Here is a 17,053-nt window from a genome sequence, read left to right on the forward strand (position 1 = left end):
GGGGGGGGGGTGAGCCCCCACTGGGGGAACAAAGAAACTGTTCCCTAAATCTGTCCCCGAAGCTGAGAGATCTTCCGGGGGGCCCACAGGATTTAAAACTGGTGGAGGCAGAGAAAAAACGGCACCGGAACTGCCCTGTGGATGTACTGACAGTCGTATCTGAATTCAAAATGGCCACCGTGCCAGCATTTGGCGAGAACAGGGCCGCCGCACCCCCCGAGATGAAGGAGGCATAATTAAATGACTTTCCGCCCTCAAAGAACCCTCCCCTCCGGGGAGGCAAGCTGGACAAATTCCTTCACGGGAGAGCCTTGACTCAGGCTCCCTACAGGCGGAGCATTGCGTCCCACGCGGCATGGGGGAAGAACAGCTGACAGGAAAAAAACCCCCGAAACAGTTTCAGTAAGCCGCGAAAAGAAAACAGAGGTAAATAAATTTTCCCTTTAAAAACTACACTGGCCCAAATAATAGTTTTAGGGTTGTTTTTTTTTTTTTAAGTAGCTGAGGAATGTTGCCTCCCAGCCTTACCAGCCCCGAAGAATGGCACCTCTCGGATGAGCCGGTATTTTGGTAGGGGGAGTGGCTGGACCACCAGCTTGCACCCCTAAGAGCCAGGAATGGAGCAAAGAAAAGAAAAAAAACAAAACACCTACTTGAGAATAAGAAACTATTCTCAAGCCAGATACAGATGCAAGCTGTAAGGCAGACAAAATTAAACTGAGAGGCCAACTAGGTCTAACACTGCTCTGAGAAAACTTAGGGGTTTTTTTGTTGGTTTTTTTTTTTAAACTTGATCCATTCAAAAGAAGAGAGAGAGGGGGAAAGAAAAAAAAGCAAAATAATATTCTAACTTTCCCTAAAAAGAATAGCAATTTAGGTGGGAACCACAGGATCAACAACCTTCATCTGCTGGAGACAGAAGAATACTGAGGGGACGCAGAGGGTGCTCATGGGTAATTCCAAGTGCCTCACAAGCTTTTTCTTCTGCCTCCATCTGCTGGAATGGGGATATACCCCACAGTCTGGACTGATCCGGGTACATACAGGGAACAGTACTTTAAAGATAACATCAAGGCCATGGACAAAGACTCACTTACATACTAGGGCCCAAGGCCATTCAGCATTTCCTTTCATGTGCTTCAACCAGTATACCTAGTGAATATGCAACAGCAGGGGACATAATGATTCTGTATCATTCATGTCTGGCACCAGAGTTGTTTGTAAAAGTTAACTTCTTTAAGGGAAACTTTCTTCTGCTGGGTTTCCCCAAATTTCCATGAGTAGCACACCTACATCAAACTACTATCTGCACTTTATGACTGCAGCACCTTGATGTATTATTGGGGGAACTGTGGCTGTCTGGCAGCTCCTGCCTTGTCTCTCCTGGTTCAGTATATTGTTGCTTCACTCTATAGCTCAAGATATTGCTGTTTTATTCCTCACTCACTGGCTGAGGAGACCGAGGCTGCCACTCCTTATGCCGTACCAGACTGTTAATGGCACTTTGCGCATCAGCCATATGCCTCACTCTGCATCTTGAGTTTTTCATGCCACCACTGCTGGTACAATTTGCAGCTTGAAATGCCTTGAGGTATTTATACCACTGTTCAGTGCAATGTAAAGTTTGTACTACTGTTGGTGCTCTTTGCATGGTGGCTCGGGCTGTCAGTGCCATGGGTAGAGGCACTTCCCCCACTCCCCACTTAGTTGTTTTGGAGTGCTGGTCCTTACAACAAAAACAGGATGCACTGGTTTTCCCATTGTCTTTAATAGAAATGAAGGAAACAAAATAGTGAATGAGCTCTCACTGAAACAAACACCTTCCCCCCCCCAAAAAAAAACAACCCAGAAGCAAAATAAAAAATGTTTTCTATACACAGTCCTCTCTATCATTGGTAAACACATGCAGTAAGCATACTTTTTGTATATTGTTTTCTACTGGACAACAGAATGTTAAATCATTGTATTATGTAACAGGTATTCAGGATCCTGGTATCTGAAGGATGTAAGGCTGCTGAACTCTATTCATGCCATCTCCATTATTCTAACCCAGTATTGGCTTCCCCTTCTTCCACCCAAAGTCCAGCCTATGACAAATTAGAAAGGGCCAATAAGCATAGAGCTAGAACTGGCTTTAGAGGATACAAGTGGCATTGTTGCCAGCAGGGGTTCCTGCACCTGAAATCTGGTGCTAGAGCGGTACAGATGAGAGGAGAGAAAAGACATCTATTCACTCATAGGTCTACAATTAATGTAAGCATTTCAAGGCTCAGTTTTACAAAGAGAAATACAAAAATGAAGATCCTTGAAACCAATTCAGTCTGATTGTTAGTCTTAACATTTTGTCATTAAACAAAACTCCCTTTAAGATACAGAAATGTTGGTTGATAAATTATTTCTTCTGCTACACAACAGAACAAGTGCAGTCAAAAGAACTTCTGTACATACATAACTTGGTGTAAAATTAAAGTACTAATTTTATTAAAGGAATTACACCATTATGAACATTAATGTAATTACAACCAGAAAAACTAAACATCAGAACAATTACAGACTGATTTTCAGGATTCTCCCTGTAGGACAACAATATGTTTACATAAAATGTATCTTTGTATGAAGTCCAACAAGGGACTACCATAAAAAGTATGAATGTTTCTGTAGCCCCTTTTTTTTATGATGGTTCAGCAATCTGGTAGCAGCAGTAGTTCTTAAGGACTTCTGGAACAGTAGAACAGTCAACAGGAGGAATGATTCATCTATAAAAAAAAATTAAATCAATGATCAATGCTTCCTACTTGTCTTCTCTCACTGCAAAGTAATTCTATTACAGAGGTTCTCAACTCCAGTCCTCAGAGCATACAAATATTTGGTTTACTGGATATAAGAACAGTGATTATTTGAACACTTTTTTTCAGTCATGAATAAAATCAGATTAAAACAAGCCTCTATTTGTTATATCAGGCTAATAAAAAAAGAGGGGGGGGGGGGGGGAAATCAGCTATGACCGTTTTGACTTATTTTCAGAAAGGTCAGTAATGTGGTCTCTGAAGACGAGTCTTAAATATTTATTGTAGATATCCAGAAACAGAGACTACCCCTCCCCCCAAAAGAAGGCCAAAAATTGAGAATATATTTTAACAGTCCATGGGACCTATGTACCTGCTGTGCTACCATTTCTGCATTTAAGGACATACATGTTAGAATTTTTACTATAAATATAGTAAAATATGCAACATGCACCTGCTATGAAACATTCACCAAATATAGCATTTTGTGTACTATGCATAGCTCACTTTTTAGTATATAGACTATTCATTTTTCCATGTTAACCAGATCAAAGGGCTGGTTAGCCTTGGATAAAACCTCTTGCTCAAAATTTGAATACTTTTCTTAGTTTAAAGAGCCATCCTGTTTCTACAATTACAGTATACTGCTTTACACAGCATGTACAAGTGCTACAGCTTTTTTTTTTTTTTTTTTTAATTAAAGGGGAAGTTTCATAACCCACAAACAGAAAAATAAAAATCATTTCTACTTCAAACTTCTCTGGCATTTAAATACTTGCATAATTCTGATAAAGTTCATCACAGCCAATACGAATATTGGAGATACTAAATGTAGTATTAGTTTCGTATTGTAGATATGGACAACTGTAGAAGTCTGAGAAAGGAAAAAAGCAAGTTTTACTGTAAACTGTGTTTCTGTAACTATCAGGATGAATTAGCCATGCTTTCAGAGTGTAGTGACCGGATCAGTAGGCGGAGTTTTCTCAAAGAGTACAGAGTTTTGAACTCTGTACAGCTACGCGGTGAGGTTACCGCGCAATTGGCGATTTACCTCAAGTCACTTGTTACAAAGCAAGAAGTACGTGGAAAAAAGATAGATTCTGTTTATGTGTAGACTGACCAGGGAGGTGGGCCAGGAACGCATGGCTAATTCATCCTATCTACGGAAACACCGTTTACGGTAAGCAAACTTGCTTTTCCCCAGCAATAGCAGGCTGAATTAGCCATGCTGTCTGGGAGTCCCAAACTCCTTGGTGGTGTCCAGGTATTTTGTTCTTTAGGTCAGGAAACTACCCTTTAACCCAAAAAAGGTAGACAGTCTTATTTAGGTGCAATGGATGACAGGATTGCCGAACCCATGGCTGCATCAGAAGAGCTCTGCTATTCTAGACAGTAGTGTGCTGTGAAAGTGTGGAAAGAAGACCAAGTTGCCGCTTTGCAAATGACTATCAGCGGAACGTTTCTGAAATGTGCAACAGACGTTGCTGTTGCTCTAGTATTCAATGGCATGTTGCGCTTATTGTAGCAAAATGTTATACATTGGGACAACCAACTAGACAGTTCTCTTGGAGACAGGTTGGTTCGGAGAATTTGGATTGAAGGAGAGGAACAGCTGAGATTGTCTGGATTCAGAATGTGTTCTTTGTTTGTAATAAGCCAGTGCTCTCTTACAGTCTAAGGAATGGAGAAGTTTCTCTGTCATTCACATGAGGTTTAGGCTTGAAGATTGGAGAGTAGAGTAATGGACTGGTTGATGTGAAAGGCTGAAGAAGGAAGTTAGGATGCAGCCTAAGTGTGACTTTATTATGAAAAATTCTAAGTAAGGGGAGTAGTGAACCAAGGCTTGAAGTTCGCTTGCTCTCCTTGCTGATGTTACAGCCACCAAGAATATAATTTTCCAAGTAAGGTATTTGATATGACAGGATTCTAGAGGTTCAAAAGGAGGTAACAATTGTTCCAGGACGATACTGAGATTCCATGGTATAGGCGGTTTCGTGACTGGTGGTCTAAGATGCAGTATGCCACACATGAATCTGGAGATTAAAGGGTGGTTGGAAATGGGTAGTCCGTTATGAGCATGATGGAAAGCTGCAATTGCACTAACATGCACTCGAACTGAAGTATATGCTAGACCAGCTGCAAAAAAAGTGTGGAGGTACTCCATGAGATGTGTTACCGTTGAAGAGAAAGGGTCTAGGACAGTGATGGCCAACCTTTTGAGCTCAGAGTGTCAAAATTCATAAAAAAACCGAGCATAACTCAGGTGGTGTGTCACTTCTAGAAAAATCCATAATTGTGATATTTGTAGCTCTAATTAATAACAAAGTTATTTTAATATATGTACTGTATTTACTAATAAAGCAAAAACAAATAATTCTTTACCTTACCTGCTTAGTGACTTTTTTGTTGCTGAATTTCATCGGCTAAATCTTCAATTAAAACACTCTCTCCCCCTCCCACCCACCCCCCTCCCACAAAAACTCTTACTCCCCTGGATTTTCTCATACATACTCATGCTCACACTCACTGGCTCCCTCACATACACACAAACACACACACCCAGGCAGGCTCCCATTCATTTTCACACCACTCCCGCTCCATCCTCCAGGCAGGCACCAATTCATTCTCACACACACAGACCCCCAGGCAGACACCCATGCATTCACACACATACACCCCCAGGCAGAGTCCCATTCATACACATGCACACACTAAAGGCAGATCCCCCTCTCTTTTGCCAGCAACCTCGGAGCCTCTCTCATTCCTCTGCTGCCACTGTCACTGCTGCCACATGACTATTGGGAGATGTTGCTATTCTTGCACATTCCCAAAGATTACATGTGCCAATCACTAAAAAGAAATTTTTTTTTTTTTACTTTGCTGTCTGATCTTAGTTTTCTAATTGGTTGGTCACAGGCTTTTTTTTCCCACCTTCCCTTTCTTTCTTTTTTTGCCAATTCCTTTTATATTGTCTTTTTTTCTGTTTCTTTTCTCTCCATCTTCTTCCCTCAAACACACAGTCAGGTTCTCATTCTCACATGCATTTCTCTCTCTCACACACACACACAGGCTCTCACTGTCACATGCTCTCTCTCATACAGTCATTCATACACACAGGCTCTCACTGGCACATGCTCTCATACAATCATTCATGCACACAGGCTCTCACTGGCACATGCTCTCTCATACAATCATTCATGCACACAGGCTCTCACTGGCACATGCTCTCTCATACAATCATTCATACACACAGGCTCTCACTGGCACATGCTGTCTGACACACACACAGGCTCTCTCTCACTCCCACATGCTGTCTTGCTCAAGCACATGCAGTCTCTGCAAACATTCAGGTCCTCACACGCAATCTCTCAACTCATCTCATACACACGCGCACACACGCACGCACACACCCTCTACAGACCCTCAGCCTCTCTCTCACCTCTGGGCCTCCTCTTCGCAGGTCGCCGCAGGATGGGCTCTGCAGTGGCCCTGCTACCGGGCCTCTTCCTCTTCTCGGGCCGCTGCGGCTCTGCTACCGGGCCTCTTCCTCTTCTCGGGCCGCTGCGACTTTGGATTCGCAGCGGCCCGTAAGCGCAAGCGATGCTCCTCTTCTGCACGCACTGATGCTTCTCCTCCTTCCTGCCCACGCGGCTCCGGCAACGTTTACTTCCGGGGCTGCACAGGCAGGAAGGAGGAGGAGCATCAGCGCGTTCAAACACGATCTTTTTCTTTGGGCTGTGGTGACGTGAGCCTCACCACAGCCCTGCCTGTCGCTGCGCCCGGGGGCATTGGGGAGATACTGAAAAACTAATTTTAAAGGGTTGGCGCAGCCGATAAAAAAAAAAAAAATTAGATAGTCCCAAAACGCTGCGCGTGTCAGCAAAAACGGCTCGGCGTGTCACCTCTGACACGCGTGTCATAGGTTAGCCATCACTGGTCTAGGACTTTTTGGTCTGCACCATTCTGAGTAACGACGCCATTTTACGGCATAGTTATGCCTGGTGGACAGTTTTCTGGATGCAATGAGAACATCAAGTTGAGATGGAAGTCCTAGATGGTTTAGTACGTGCCGTTCAACCTCCATCCTGTCAGATGGAGGGATCGATGCATCGGATGAAGGGATCCCCCCTCCTGAGTTAGGAATTGGGGAGTTTTCCAGTAGAATTGGTGGGCAAATGGATAGTTGCTTGAGATACACATACCATGGTTGCCTTGGCCAGGATGGGGCTATGAGAATCATGTTTGATGCATTTTTGTATTGTTTTTGATATTAGTGGAATGGGAGGGTAAGTGCAGAGTAGACCCTCCGTCCATGGAATGAAGAAAGCATCTGGAGCGTAACGAAGTTTGCTTGGGTAGATGGAGCAAAATGTCTGTATGCTGGTTGCTCTTTGTGGCAAAGAGGTCTATGGTTGGAAAGCCCCACTGTTGGAACAAGCTTGATGCCATGTCCCGATTCAAGGTCCATTTGTGTGGATGGAAAATTCTGCTGAGGCGGTCCGCTGTTACATTGTCTAGTCCGGGAAGGTAAGTGGCTTGTATTGAGACTTGGTTCGATATAGACAAGTTAGTATGCGAAGCGCCTCCCGATAGAGAATCCAGGAACCTGACCCTCCTTCCTTGTTTATGTAAAACATGATTACCCGATTGTCCATATATACCATGAGATGTTTTCTTCTAAGTTGGGTAGAGAAGGTTTGAAGTGCTTTCCAAATGGCTCGAAGCTCCAGGAGATTGATCTGATAGTTGGTCTCCTGAAGACACCAGCGACCTTGAGTTTTTAATTCGTTTAAATGGGCTCCCCAGCCCTTTCAGGATGCATCCATGGTGAGAGTGATTTGGTGAGGAGGCAACTGAAATGGTGCTCCCAAGGACAGGTGGTTTGTGTTCATCCATCTTTGAATGTCGGTGCGCATTTGTCTGGTAAGATGTACTCTGGTTGAGAGTGGTTGCCAGAACTGTGACCATTGATTCTTGAGTCCCCATTGTAGGCGACGCATGTGGAGTCTTGTGTATGGGACGACGTGGATGGCTGCTGCCATATGACCCAGCAGTTGAAGAATTTGGTGTGCCGATGCATGCGATTGATTGAATAGATGTTGAGCAACAGAGGAGAGAGTTTGAATCCTGTCTTGTGGTAGGTAAGCCCTCTGTTGTGCTGTAATGATGAGTGCCCCAATCAACTGTAGAACCTGTGTTGGTTGCAGATGGGATTTTTCATAAATGATTATGAATCCCAACGTCTGAAGACAATTGAGTCTTCAAGGTAGTCATATCTGAGGCTACCAACAGCCAGTCGTCAAGAGAGGGAAAAATCTGTATTGAGAGCTGTCAGAGATGAGCCACCACCACTGCTAAACATTTTGTGAATACCCTCGAGGCTGAGGAAAGGCCAAAGGGTAGAACCTTGAATTGACAGTGGTTGTTCTGAACTTGGAAGCAGAGGTAATGCTAGGAGGAAGGGTGCACGGGTATATGGGAAAAAGCATCCTTCAGGTCTATGGAGCATAGCCAGTCGGGCTGTAGAAGAGGAAGAATACTCTTGAGAGAGGTCATTTTGAATTTTTCTGAATGTGTTTGTTGAGGTTTCGCAAATCTAAGATTTGTCTAAGACCTCCGGACTTTTTTGAAATGAGAAAATATGGGGAGTAAAAACCTTGATTTTTGGATGAGATTGGGATTGTTTGAATTGAGTTCTGCAACTGTAAAGTTGCAAACTGTTCTTGCAGGTCCCAGGAGTGTTGTGATGTATTCCTTAGAGGGGAAACTTGAGGGAGGATTGAAGAGTCAACATTTAACCTGTAACCTTCTTTTATATGATGTTTAGTACCCAGCGATCTGAAGTAATCTCTTCCCAACTGGCATAAAAGTGTTGAAGGCGGCCTCCTATGTAGTACGGTGGAGGTGGCTCGGGGTAGCTAAAAAAGATGGAGTTTGTTTTTGAGGTGCTGTTGGAGTTTGCTTTTGAGCCCGTGGACGTCCACGTGAGGGATGAGCTTGTGGTTGGTAACGCTGATGGGGGTAATACTGCGTTCTATAAGTGTTGTAAGGTTTGAAAGGTGCCCTTGCATAAGGTATTTCTTCTGAATGAAGGGTAGAATCTTCTAGAAGAGGCAGGAGGGTCTGTTGGTGATAAAGATTGAACAGCAATAATATGATCTTTCAAAAAGGTAACAGTTTCCCCAAATTTGTTACCAAAAAGATGGTCTCCAAGACAAGGTATATCAACCAGCTTGTCATGGACATAGTCACGTACTGAACTAGCTCTTAACCATGCCATGCGCCGTGCTGCTATTGCTGTAGCTGAGGATCTAGCCGATGATTCAAATGATTCATAAACCGAACGAAGTAAACTAAGACCTGCCTCCATGTCTGTAAATGGCTGTGGTAAGGAGTTATCCTGAAACCAGACATATGGGACGTAATCTCTGGAGACATTCAAATAGGTATTGGATTACGTAAAACTGATGGTGTTGGATTTTTGTGGCTAGCACGGACAAATGGTATACCTTACGGCCAAAGTCAACCATTGATTTATGGTCTTTGCCCGGTGGTGAATTTGCATGAAGTTTTGATCTTTTGGCTCATAGTAGTGCAGATTCCACTACTACGGAGTTGTGGGGTAATTGTGTGGACTCAGATCGTGGAATTTCGCATACAGCATTTTAAGTCCATTTTTCTTGACGCAGCTGTGGTGGTAAAGGGTTTCTCCCACATCTATGCAGAACCGCATCTAGTACAGCATGTGGTGGTAGAGCTGTGGGCTCTGGCAGCATTTAAAAATTTTTTAGAATCCCCAGAACCTCAGCATGAGGGTCGGGAACCTGTGTCAATATTTAAGAGATATCCTACTTTTTCGATGAATTTCATGTAGGATAAATCTTCTGGAGGGGAATAAGGTTCCGGAAGGCCCTCAGGAGGATCGGATTGAAATCCTGTAGATGAGGATGGTGATGACGTAGACCATTGAGTGCAGAGAATCCGGTCGATCTGGAATTGGGATCGGTTCTTCTGGTTGAATTGGAGGTGGAAAAATTGGTATCCCTCGAGGAGAGGTTGGTGAAGATGGACCTGGAATCTGGGGGATGAGCGGCCTCCAGATCTTGGAAGAAAGCATTCAAAGCCAAAGAAATCTGTGACATCGCTTTTGATGTGAGGCTATGTTGTGAAGGTGCTGGAAGTGGAGTTGGAGGTGGAGGCAGCGCTACCAGAGGCAAGTCCTCAGAAGGTCGTTGCTGCTCTGGGAGATGGAGTGAATGAGATCTACTAAGAGAAGACCAACCAGAATGAGAACTATCGGCACCTGAAGAATCGTGGTTAGAGTGTGAGATCACTTCCAGGTCAGAATCTGTTTGTGGAGATTCAGACATTTGGAGATGTTTTGTTTTTGTTTGGCATGGTGTTGGCCTTGTAGTGAAGCCTGTGCAGAGGCAGATGGTGGAGCTGTAGGTGGATCATGGTGTTTTGCGTCACCATGTTTGTGATGTCTGGAATGTTTTCGTTTGCAAACATCATGAGATGACCCAGATAGTGATACCGCTCTTCCAGATGCACTGTCAGAGGCACCATGTGTCGATGCGTTGTGCTTTGATGCACCGTATGCTTCGGCTGTCTTGCTTTTCCATGCTCCGAATGCTTCGGCATCGAGGAGCGGGTACAGAGCCCTGTGACCTGAACGGCGCATGACTGGACTTCAATGAAGGAGTCAAGGCCTTGACATCCTACTGCGGCCCTGGAGGTGGTACCGTCCTGGCCGAAGCACCTTCTAGCGACGCCGATCTTCTTGCTGGAGTCTTCTTAACTTTCTTTGCCAGGTCCGGCGAAGAGTGAGGAGATCGTAGGCGCGTGATTTTTTCAGCACGCTGTCTTCGAGCCCGGGCCCAAACAAATAATTATGTCCATCAGTTATGGACATAATTTTCCTACATTGGCAGTATTTGAAACTGATGGCTTCGGAGTCATCCCTGCCAAAAAAATGGGAGAAAAATTGAGAAAAATGTGAAGAGACGAGTTGAGAGAAAAAACCCTGCCTGCAGTCCTGCTCGCAGACAAAAAAAAAAAAAAAAAAGACTGAGGTAAATCGGCAATCGCGCGGTAACCTCACCGTTCAGAGTTCAAAACGCTGTACTCTGAGAAAACTCCGCCTTCTGATCCGGTTGTGATGCTCCCAGACAGCATGGCTAATGCAGCCTGCTATCGCTGGGAAACCTATGATATATTGTAAGACACTGCTGACAACAAGAATCACTGCCTTTATGTATCCCTAAACAAAGCAAGCTTATGGTACACAAATGAGAAAGTTACCAAGAGTAGTGGTGGGGGAGGAGTTCAGCCACATTTTTAAGAGCCCAGGTAAAAAAAAAAAAAAAAAATGGAGAAATTACTTACCTGATAATTTCGTTTTCCTTAGTGTAGACAGATGGACTCAGGACCAATGGGTATAGTGTACTCCTGCTAGCAGTTGGAGACTGATCAGATTTCAATCTGACATCAGCCCCTAGTACAGAGCTTTCCAAAGTGTGTGTCGCGACACTTTAGTGCAGTGGTTCTCAACCTTTCTAATGCCGTGACGCCGTAATACAGTTCCTCATATTGCGGTGACCCCTCGCCCCGCCCTCGCCCTGCGAGGGCGGGGCTTTGGTCATATGGGGCGGGGTTATGGATGGGGTTGGATTTTAGTGCATACTTATTTATTATGACATTTATGAACAGAACCACCATTCCTCATAAAATAATAAAATTAAGAAACATAAAGCATCAGTTATAATAGTAAAACCATACTAATAAAAGAATATTTTAAATTACTGATAAACAGAATTTCTATTAATTAAAATCATATACATTTTTATAATTTCCCAAACACCAATAAAATATTTCAAAACAGCACATATATCAAACACACAATAATTAAAACTAATAAGGATTTTAAAAAGCCCCTGCTGTCCATACATGGGAGCTCTTGATTTCCAGTCACCCTGATATTGTCGAGGATTAGGAGGTTATCCTCTCTCTCTCACACATACTCTCACATGTCCATTCTCTCTCACACATACACTGTCACATACACACATTCATGCTCTTATACCCACCATAACCTCTCGCTCTCACAGACACTGATACACTCTCAGGGTGTAAGACACTCTCTCCCCCCCCCCCCCCCACTCACACACACTCTTACTCCCCTGGATTTTCTCATACACACTCATGCTCTCACTCTTACTGGCTCCCTCACAACCTCAGAGCCTCTCAGATAAAACTCTATGCAGCAGAAATAATGCTGAATGTTGAGAATTGTGTTATGCAGACTAATCTGGAAAATGCACTAATTTCTACATGAGTCATAATGAATCAGTCCTCAGCTGCAGGCTTCAATTGATTATCCTGGCTCCCTTTAATTTAATGTTTGCCAAATACAGTTCATGTGTAACAGCAATCCTAATTCTCCACCAGATCAAGGTGATTTCACATCCCACTTCATACTTTGTCACCTCCAGCTGAGTCAAACAATTAATCTAATTACTGCCACTGCTGCCACGTGGCTATTGGGGAGGCGCTGATTGCTGCTATTGGCACTGAAGCCCATTCTGCTGCCTCCTCTGTGCAGGCCCCCTGGGTTTCCACTTCCTCCATGTTGATCTCGTACATTGTGAGATCCGCCATAGAGAAAGTGCTACTCTTGCACATTCCCAAAGATTACATGTGCCAATCAGTAAAAAGTAATTTATTTTTTTTTACATCTGCTTCCCTTTATTTTTTTGCCATTTCCTTTTATATTGCCTTTTTTTCTGTTTCTTTTCTCTCCACCTGTCTTCTTCCCTCAAACACACAGTCAGGTTCTCATTCTCACATGCATTTCTCTCTCAAACACACATACACACACAGGATCTCACTGTCACATGCTCTTTCTGTCATGCAATCATTCATAAACACAGTCTCTCACTGGCACAGGCTGTCTGAGTCTCACACACAGGCTCTCTCACACCCCCACATGCTGCCTTGCTCAAGCACAGGCTCTCACTGTCACATGCTGTCTCTTTCACACACACACAGAGGCTCTCACATGCTGTCTCTGCAAACACACACAGTCTCTCAATTCACTCACACACAATCTCTCAACTCATCTCATACTCGCACACACCTCTCTCTCACCTCTGGGCCTCTTCTTTACGGGTTACCACAGGATGGGCTCTGCAGCAGCCCTAGTCTTCCCGGCCCCGCTGCTCCTCTTCTGCACGCGGCTGATGCGCCTCCTCCTTCCTGCCCGTGCGGCTCCGGCAACATTTGTCTTCCGGGGCAGGGCGGGCAGGAAGTAAGTAGGAGGAGCACCGCGACGCGCTCCCTTTTGGGGTTGGAGGAGGCAGGTCTCCAGCTTCGCCCCGCCTCCCCGCAGCAGCCATGGCACCACGGACCAGCAAAAAACCCCCAACGGCCCGGTACTGGTCTGCGGACCGGGCCGTTGGGGTCGGTCCGCAGATCAGTTTTGGTCGAACGACCTGTGTTTTGGTCGTTCGACCCCCGCCGGGGTCGCGACCCACAGGTTGAGAACCGCTGCTTTAGTGTGTCACCTGCAGTGTGCCGGTGTGTCGCGCAAGCCCGGTGCACTTGACACCGGCAAGTGGGAGCCAATGCGGCCGCCGGTGGACCTCATCCCACTGGCGGCTGAGCAGTAAAGAATTGCTGTGCCTTGTGCCAGAGACACACAGCAGGAAGATCGGCAGGGCCGTGGTGGATCTCACGTCACCACAGCCCGAAGAAAAAGGTCACGTCTAAACGTGCCGGTGCTCTGCCTCCTTCCTGCCCACACGGCCCCGGAAGAAAAATGTTGCCGGAGCCGCACGGGCAGAAAGGAGGAGGAGCATCTGCCACTTGCAGAAGAGGAGCAGCGTTGTTGCAGCGGGCTGAGAAGAGGAGGGGGCCCGGTAGCAGGGTCCCCACCGTGAATCAGCCCGAGAAGATCAGGGCCGCTGCAGAGCACATCCTGCAGCGACCCGTGAAGAGGAGGCCCAGAGCCCATAGAGTGTGTGTATGAGATGAGTTGAGAGAGTGTGTGCGAGTATGAGGACCTGAATATTTGCAGAGACAGCATGTGAGAGCCTGTGTGTGTGTGTGAGAGAGACAGCATGTGACAATGAGAGCCTGTGCTTGAGCAAGACAGCATATGGGATTGAGAGAGCCTGGGTGTGAGAGTCACAGCATGTGCAAGAGAGACTGTATGAATGATTGTATGAGAGAGAACATGTGAGAGAGAGAGGGAATGCATGTGAGAATGATAACCTGACTGTATGTTTGAGGGAAGAAGATAGATGAGAGAAAAGAAATAGAAAAAAAAGACAATATGAAAGGAATTGGCAAAAAAATAAGAAAGGGGAGGTGGAACAAAAAAGCCTGTGACCAACCGATTAGAAAACTAAGATCAAACAGCAAAGGTAAAAAAAAATAAAAATTCTTTTTACTGATTGGCACATGTAATCTTTGGTAATGTGCAAGAGTAGCACTTTCTCTATGCGGATCTCACAATGTATGAGATCAACATGGAGGAAGTGGAAACCCACGGGGCCTGCACAGAGGCGGCAGCAGAATGGGCTTCAGTGCCAATAGCAGCAATCAGCACCTCCCAAATAGCCATGTGGCAGCAGTGACAGTGGCAGCAGAGGAATGAGAGAGGCTTCGAGGTTGCTGGCAAAAGAGAGAGGGGGTGTATGTGTGTGAATGCATGGGTGCCTGCCTGAGGGGGTGTGTGTGTGTGAGAGAATTAATTGATGCCTGCCTGGGGGTCTGTGTGTGTGAAAATGAATTGGTGCCTGCCTGGGGGTCAGTTTCAGTGTGTGAGAATGATTGGAAGCTTGCCTGGGTGTGTGTGTTTGTGTGTATGTGAGGGAGCTAGAGAGAGTGAGAGCATGAGTGTGTATGAGAAAATCCAGGGGAGTAAGAGTTTGTGTGGGGGGTGTGTGTGGAGGGGGAGAGAGAGTCTTAGAGCCTGAGAGTGTGTCAGTGTCTGTGAGAGCGAGAGGTTATGGTGGGTATAAAGAGCATAAATGTGTATGTATGTGACAGTGTATGTGTGAGAGAGAGAGAGAGGATAACCTCCTAATCCTTGACAATATCAGAGTGACTGGAAATCAAGAGCTCCCACGTATGGACAACAGGGGCTTTTTAAAATCCTTATTAGTTTTAATTATTGGGTGTTATTTGATATATGTGCTGTTTTGAAATATTTTATTGGTGTTTGGGAAATTGTAAAAAATGTATATGATTTTAATTAATAGAAATTCTATTTATCAGTAGTTTTAAAATATTCTTTTATTAGTATGGTTTTACTATTATAACTGATGCTTTATGTTTCTTGATTTTTTGTTTTATGAGAAATGGTGGTTCTGTTTTTCCATTGTTAATACACAGAGTCTGGCTTCTTGGGGTTTCCATTTCAGTTTTTGTCTAATTTGTGCTCCTTTATTTTGTATTCTGTATTTGGTGAGGGTCTGCTCTGCTCTGTGTGTGTGACCATGATGAGAGATTCTGCTAGTATAGGGATCTATAGCAATCGGGTTTGTTTTGTTTCCTCAGTAGGTGGCGTTGTCTGACATTACTGTGACCGCTTTGTCTCGGAGTCTTCTGCGTTCCACTGCCCTTGGGCGGTTAATTCCCCGCAGTGAGCTCCCCATCCTCGTAGGCTGGCGTCTGGGGTGGGCAGGGTCCAGGTTGGGGAGGATAGTCTTGTCCCCTGGCTCAGGTGGCTGGCCAGTAGCCACCACCGTAGCTGGGTGCTAACCCTGCCTGGGAGTGAGAGACAAACGGCGTAGTTCTGAGACAGCGGATTCCATCGTGATAGAAGTGAGCGCTGCAGGGGGTCTCATGTGAGCTCGTGCCCATGTTACTACTTCCAGTGTGGATGCCATCAGACTGAGAACTTTTAGGTAATCCCATGCTGTGGGGAGAGGTTCGCTCAACAGGCTTTGTAACCGGTTCCACAGTTTTGATCTCCTTGTGGGAGTCGGGCTGACCTTGTCTTCTTTGGTGTCGAATCGGACTCCTAGGTACTCTAGAGACTGAGGGCTGCAGACAACGTTTGTTTGTGTTGACCACCCATCTTTGGCTCTCCAGTAGAGAGCTGACTCTGTTGGTTGCTTGGCAGCTTTCCTCTGGGGATTTCACCCTGATAAGCCAATCGTCTAGAAAAGGATGTATAAGGATTCCTTCCTTCCTCAATGTTGCCGCCACCACCACTATGATCTTGGTGAACGTCTGGGGTGCTGTGGCTAACCCGAAGGGGAGTGCCCAGAACTGGTAGTGACGGTCTAGGATTTTGAAGCGTAGATAGCACTGGTGTTCCTGATGAATTGGGATGTGTAGGTAGGCCTCCGAAAGATCCAGGGATGTGAGAAACTCTCCCAGTTGTATTGCCCTTATTACAGAGCGTAGGGTTTCCATGTGGAAATGGGGAATCCTCAGGTGGCGGTTGACAGACTTGAGGTCCAGGATGGGCCTGAATGTCCCCTCTTTCTTGGGGACGATAAAATAAATGGAATAATGCCCAGTATTTATTTCTTGTGGAGGCCCTGGGGTTATGGCCTCAAGGGTCAGTAGTCCGGTTAATATAGCTTCCACTGCTACCCTCTTGGCTATGTCGAGGCAGGGGGACTCCATGAACTTGTCCGGGGAGTGGGGGGGGTTTGTAGAAAATCCAGATAGTACCCCTCCCGAATGATGGCTAGGACCCACTTGCCCGAAGTAATCTCGACCCATCCGTGGTAGAATAGGGCTAGTCTGCTTCCTATGGCTTCTTCCCTTGGATGGGTCGGCTGAATCTCATTGTGGGGTACGGTTGGGGCCTGTACCCGAGCTGGTTCCCCTCTTGTTGTGCTTGGTCCGAAAGGACTGGTTCCTGCCCGTAGGGCGGGGCGCTTGATAGTTGTTTCTGTATGCATTGAAGCGCTGTGAACTTCTGCCCCTGGAGGGCCGGGGGAAGGGTCGCTGGTTCCTCTTCGACCTGCCCTCCGGTAGTCGCGGCAATGGGGACTCACCCCATTTGTTGGCCAGTTTCTCTAGCTCGCTGCTGAAGAGGAGGGATCCTTTGAAGGGCATCCTTGTGAGGCAAGTTTTGGAAGATGCGTCGGCAGACCAGATTCGGAGCCAGAGTTGCCTCCTGGCAGCCACTTCTCTGGCCGCCGTGCGCACCAGATCGGAAGCAGCGTCCGCAAGGAAGGACACTGCTGGTTCCATGACTTCTCCAGGGGTGTTGCTCCTGGTCTAAGATAAGCAGGCACGTG

General features: G+C 45.8%; 1 long non-coding RNA gene across 1 annotated transcript in view; it reads right to left on the minus strand.

Moving 5' to 3' along the window:
• Positions 1-460: 460 nt before the first annotated feature.
• LOC115085601 overlaps positions 461-17,053 on the minus strand; it is a 29,199-nt gene continuing 12,606 nt past the window's right edge. Inside the window, exon 3 of the long non-coding RNA XR_003854903.1 lies at positions 461-2,756. This is a non-coding gene — a long non-coding RNA (uncharacterized LOC115085601). The remainder of the gene's footprint in view (positions 2,757-17,053) is intronic.

This window comes from Rhinatrema bivittatum, chromosome 2 (assembly GCF_901001135.1).
Source record: "Rhinatrema bivittatum chromosome 2, aRhiBiv1.1, whole genome shotgun sequence".
NCBI classification, from domain to species: domain Eukaryota; kingdom Metazoa; phylum Chordata; class Amphibia; order Gymnophiona; family Rhinatrematidae; genus Rhinatrema; species Rhinatrema bivittatum.